The sequence below is a fragment of the Aethina tumida genome, chromosome 6 (genome assembly GCF_024364675.1).
Source record: "Aethina tumida isolate Nest 87 chromosome 6, icAetTumi1.1, whole genome shotgun sequence".
In the NCBI taxonomy this organism is placed as follows: domain Eukaryota; kingdom Metazoa; phylum Arthropoda; class Insecta; order Coleoptera; family Nitidulidae; genus Aethina; species Aethina tumida.
This window is the reverse complement of record NC_065440.1, coordinates 9,716,430-9,721,922: the sequence shown is the minus strand read 5'-3', so window position 1 is coordinate 9,721,922 and position 5,493 is coordinate 9,716,430. Positions and strand designations below refer to the sequence as shown.

At 27.5% G+C, this 5,493-nt stretch overlaps 1 long non-coding RNA gene across 2 annotated transcripts; it reads right to left on the bottom strand.

The window, feature by feature from the left end:
• Positions 1-3,703: 3,703 nt before the first annotated feature.
• Positions 3,704-5,493, bottom strand: LOC109604302 (uncharacterized). 2 transcript variants are annotated; one of them, XR_002191871.2, is made up of 3 exons: positions 5,296-5,493; positions 4,630-5,236; positions 3,704-4,572 (listed from the first exon to the last, which is right to left on the bottom strand). It is a non-coding gene; the product is annotated as an uncharacterized LOC109604302 (long non-coding RNA). The 2 variants fall into 2 exon arrangements; XR_007548272.1 differs by lacking the exon at positions 3,704-4,572 and having other exon boundaries at positions 4,677-4,936; positions 4,995-5,236.

Here is a 5,493-nt window from a genome sequence, read left to right as displayed (position 1 = left end):
TAATATAATATAAAATATATATACTAGTTTTTATTTAATATAATTACACTACATAGTTTTACTTTTTCATTTTATTCCTAAATCAACTTAAATTAAATCTTAAACAAATTAAATTTGATGTGGCTGCTCCCAGTAATAGCACACATTTAAACCATGCATATTTATTAAATAATGTGTATATAACTTATAGAAAAGGTGTATATTTTGTTGGGTACTCTTTGTCATATACTATTGTTTATTTAGTATAATTACACTGCATTGTTTTATTTTCTTATTCAACTTAAATTAAATCTTAAACAAATTAAATTCCATGTGGCTGATCCCAGAAACAGCACACATTTAGAAAATGCATATTTTTTAAATAATATGTACAAAACTTATAAAAAAAATAATATTTTGTTGGGTACTCTTTGTTAATAATAATAATAATCTTATTTATCATTCGCTAATATAATATAAAATATATATACTAGTTTTTATTTAATATAATTACACTACATAGTTTTACTTTTTCATTTTATTCCTAAATCAACTTAAATTAAATCATAAACAAATTAAATTCGCTGTGACTGATTCCAGAAACAGCACACATTTAAACAATACATATTTATTAAATCATATGTATATAACTTATAAAAAAGGTTAATATTTTGTTGGGTACTCTTTATTAATAATAATAATAATAATCGTATTTATTATACGCTAAAACAGTACAAAATGTATATACTACTTTTTATTTAATATAATTACACTACATTGTTTTACTTTTTCATTTTATTCCTAAATCAACTTAAATTAAATCTTAAACAAATTAAAATTGCTGAGACTGCTCCCAGAAATAGCAAACATTTAAAAAATACATATTTATTAAATAATATGTACATAACTTATAAAAAAGGTGAATATTTTGTTGGGTACTCTTTGTTATATACTATTTTTTATTTAGCATAATTACACTACATTGTTTTATTTTCTTATTCAACTTAAATTAAATCTTAAACAAATTAAATTCCATGTGGCTGCTCCCAGAAACAGCACACGTTTAGAAAATGCATATTTTTTAAATAATGTGTACAGAAAATTATAAAAAAATTAATATTTTGTTGGGCACACTTTATTAATAATAATAATAATCGTATTTATTATACACTAAAACAGCACAAAATGTATATACTAGTTTTTATTTAATATGTTTACACTACATTGTTTTACTTTTTCATTTTATTCCTAAATCAACTTAAATTAAATCTTAAACAAATTAAATTTGCTGTGGCTTTTCCCAGAAACAGCACACATTTAAACAATGGATATTTATTAAATAATATGTATATAACATATAAAAAAGATTAATATTTTGTAGGGAATTCTTTATTAATAATAATAATAATAATCGTATTTATTATACACTAAAACAGTACAAAATGTATATACTAGTTTTTTTTTAATAAAATTACACTACATTGTTTTACTTTTTCATTTTATTCCTAAATCAACTTAAATTAAATCTTAAACAAATTAAATTTGATAAGGTTGCTCTCAGAAATAGCACACATTTAAAAAATGCATATTTAATTAATTTAATTTAATTAATTATTTTCTGTCACTAAAGCACTCATCACATACATTTAAAATAATAGTTTCACAAGAGAGTCCTTTACGAAAACCACTTTGATTATTTTTATTTATAATAATATTTGGTTAGCTGCTCCTTTACTATTGTTTACAAAAAATTTTCAAATGTCCACATTATTTATGGGGCTGCAGTTACTACACAACAAAAAATTAAATAATTTTTGTATAGGAAGTAAACAGAAGCTTTCCTGTTCTTTTGGAAATATGCATTCTGCTAAAGACGTATCTATAATCTAAAAATAAAATTTCCACACATTTCATATACATCCTTCACTGTATTTGTTTTTATCATAAGTTCAGTATCTGGTGTTCTTAATGATATGCTATTTTTAAATTCATATATCAATATATTATAGCTAAATCAAATACATCAAACTCTTTAAAAGAAGTATTATCTGAAATGTAACGTCTATTTTCATTTCTATCTATACTAATAGTTAGGCTGAAAAGTTCGTAGGCTAGCATAGAAACAATCTTTTTTTATAGAAGAACCAATATTTCACTGTGTAATCTGAAGGAGCATTAGCCCCTTAATATTTATCCAACTTTTCTTTTGTTTCTTTCGCCGTTTCGCCTCTCAAAAACTAATGTTTTATGAGAGAACGAAAATCATGATGCCAAACACGTAACCGAAAATCAGCTGTGAAAACAAAACTAAGGACTGTATCGCGCTGAAATTTGATATGTCGGTCTAAATATGAATGGACTATAAGGTATCATAATCTTGCGATGATGATAATGCGATAGCAACGTATTTTGGTGGTCAACGTGGCTACTTTTCAGTCCACCTGTTATAAAATTAATTTTATAATTGTTATTTATTATTATTCGTTCATTTAATAAAATAATTGTTTGTAATTTATTGCTGTGCATATGAGCGATAGTTATATATTTATCACATACTTACATTTTTAAAAGTTTTTTAAGCACCTTGTTGGTTATAACGAATGTCGTTTATATGAAATATCTTACAAAATATTTGATTTTAAATTTTGTGCTATTTTTCTCACCACAACTGTATATGATTAATTATTTCACTTTTTTCGATATCAACAAACTTATATACCACGTGAGCAAGATTAAAATGTTGTTTTTTTCTCAAGAGCTAGTGCATAAAACCGATTGAAGTATATTCACATTCGTTTAGTGATTTACAAGTAAAGTAAGTAATATTTTTCTTTTTAGTGTCAATATGTCGAATTTTGATACATTTGAATAATATTTGCTGCATGTAAAGATTTTCTTGTTCAATAAACCAAAAGCATATCGAAAAGTCAAAAGAATTACTCTTACTCCTACTCCAACTGTCCAGACTTGTGAACACCGGATTTAACGTTTCAATAGTGGCGATTTCAATGTTATTGATGAAGAACGCTAAAGTCGACCAAAGAAGTTTGAAGACGACAAATTACAAGCATTATTGGAAGAAGGTGATACACAAACAAAACAAGTGACGGCGGAAGAATTAGATGTCACTTAACACCTGAGAGAAACATGGAAAGATTAAAAAATTTGGATGATCAATGATGTTGAGGCTGGCGATGAAAAATTGACATATTTTAAAAATCACAAACGCAAACAGTCATGGGTAAAGTCAGGACAACCAACAACATCGTGTGCAAGTCCTGGTGGTGTGTGAGGAGGATCAGAAAGGAGTACATAGTGTACTATGCCTGCTTCAAACAATAAATAATCAATTTGAATCACACAATGATTCTTCTATAACATTCTGTAAAAGTGATCAAATAGTGATTTCTTCGATTCGACATTGATTGAGGAACACTTCGAAACTTTCGAGGATGTACGAAACTGACTCATTGAAAGATGAAGCTTTCGTTTGAGATGGTATCCATAAATTCCCAAGAGATGGACAAAATGTATAAGAAGCGAGGGCAAATACTTTGACTAAAATGTGTTGTCACTTCCAATTGAAGTGTGACATTAACTTTGCTTTACAAATGTATATTTATAATTTTATTGCGTAAAATTCAGGATTGTTATGTCTGAAGGCACAATAGTTATATATAAATAATACACAGAATACTTGAATTTATTATATATTTGTACAGAGTTTGTGAGTCAAATGGTCCTCAAGCAGATGACTTGATTTGTGGTTCGAGTAGATGCATCTAATGTCTTCATCTTCAATTTATATCCTTTTTTATACCATTGATGTGAAGTGTATACAGCAGTTCTTCTTCAAAAAAATGATATTAAGTTTAAATTATGTACTTGATTATGTATTTGTACAGAATTTGAAAATTGAAGGAGGCTCAAGCTGATGACTTGATTTGGAATTCAAGTAGATGCCTGTAATGTCTTCATCTTCAATTTGTATCCTTTTTTATACAATTTATGTGTAGTGAGTATAGGACAGTTCTTGTGATATATAATGACATCAATTTCAAATTATATACTCATACTGTTAAGTATTTGTTCAGAATTTGAGGGTTGAAGGGTCCTCAAGCAGATGACTTAATATGGGGTTCAAGTAGATGCTTGTAATGTCTTCATCCTCAATTTATATCCTTTTTTAAATCATTGGTGTGTAATGTGTATGACAGTTCTTCAAAAAAATGATATCAATTTTAAATTATGTACCAGTATTGATTATGTATTTGTACAGAACTTGAGAGTTGGAGGGGGCTTAAGCAGATGTCTTGGCTTAGGGTTCAAGTAGATGCCAGTAATGTCTACATTTTCAATTTATATCCTTTTTTATACAATTTATGTGTAGTGAGTATAGGACAGTTCTTGTGATATATAATGACATCAATTTCAAATTATATACTCATACTGTTCAGTATTTGTTCAGAATTTGAGGGTTGAAGGGTCCTCAAGCAGATGACTTGATGTGGGGTTCAAGTAGACGCTTGAAATGTCTTCATCCTCAATTTATATCCTTTTTTATATCATTGGTGTGAAGTGTGTATGGCAGTTCTTCAAAAAATGATATTAAATTTAAATTATGTACCAGTAATGATTATGTATTTGTACAGAATTTGAGAGTTGAAGGGGGCTCAAGCAGACAACTTGGCTTAGGGTTCAAGTAGATGCCAGAAATGTCATCGTCTTCAATTTATATTCTTTTTTATACAATTTATGTGTAGTGAGTATCGGACAGTTCTTCTGATATATAATGATATCAATTTGAAATTATGTACTCATCCTGTTTTGTATTTGTTCAGAATTTGAGAGTTGAAGGGGTCTGAAGCAGACAACTTGGCTCAAGGTTCAAGTACATGTCCATAATGTCTACATATTCAATTTATTTCATTTAATTGTAGAGTGTATGGCAGTTCCGCTACAATAAAATTATATCAATTTGAAATTATGTACTAGTTTTGATTATGTATTTGAACAGAGTTTGAGGGTTAAATGGGCCTCAAACAGATTACTTAGCTGAGATTCAATATATGTTTTTTTTTATTCCATATATGTATAGAGTGTAGGGTAGTTCTTCAAAAGAGTTTGAGGATTGAATAGGTCTCAAGCGAATGGCTTGGCTTCAGTAGATGTCTATGTCTTCAACTTCCATTTCTGTCTTCTATTGTTCCATTTTTGTATAGATTGTAGGGCAATTCTCTAATATTCATATATGTTACTACAAATTTATCGCCAATTTTATCTTTGATTTTAAGAAATTAAATTATAATTTTCTACCTTACATTTGAAGTTAACGTAATTCCTTGACTATTCCATAGACAAAATTCCATCTACATTCGCATATTTATTTTAATTAACCACAAAGTTTATCAGTTCCATTCGATTTTTCCACTTTTTTATGGTTTCTCAGTTTTAAATTTAGCTTCAATGTTTAAAAATGTACACATATTGATTGAGGTTAAAAATGAAATTGCT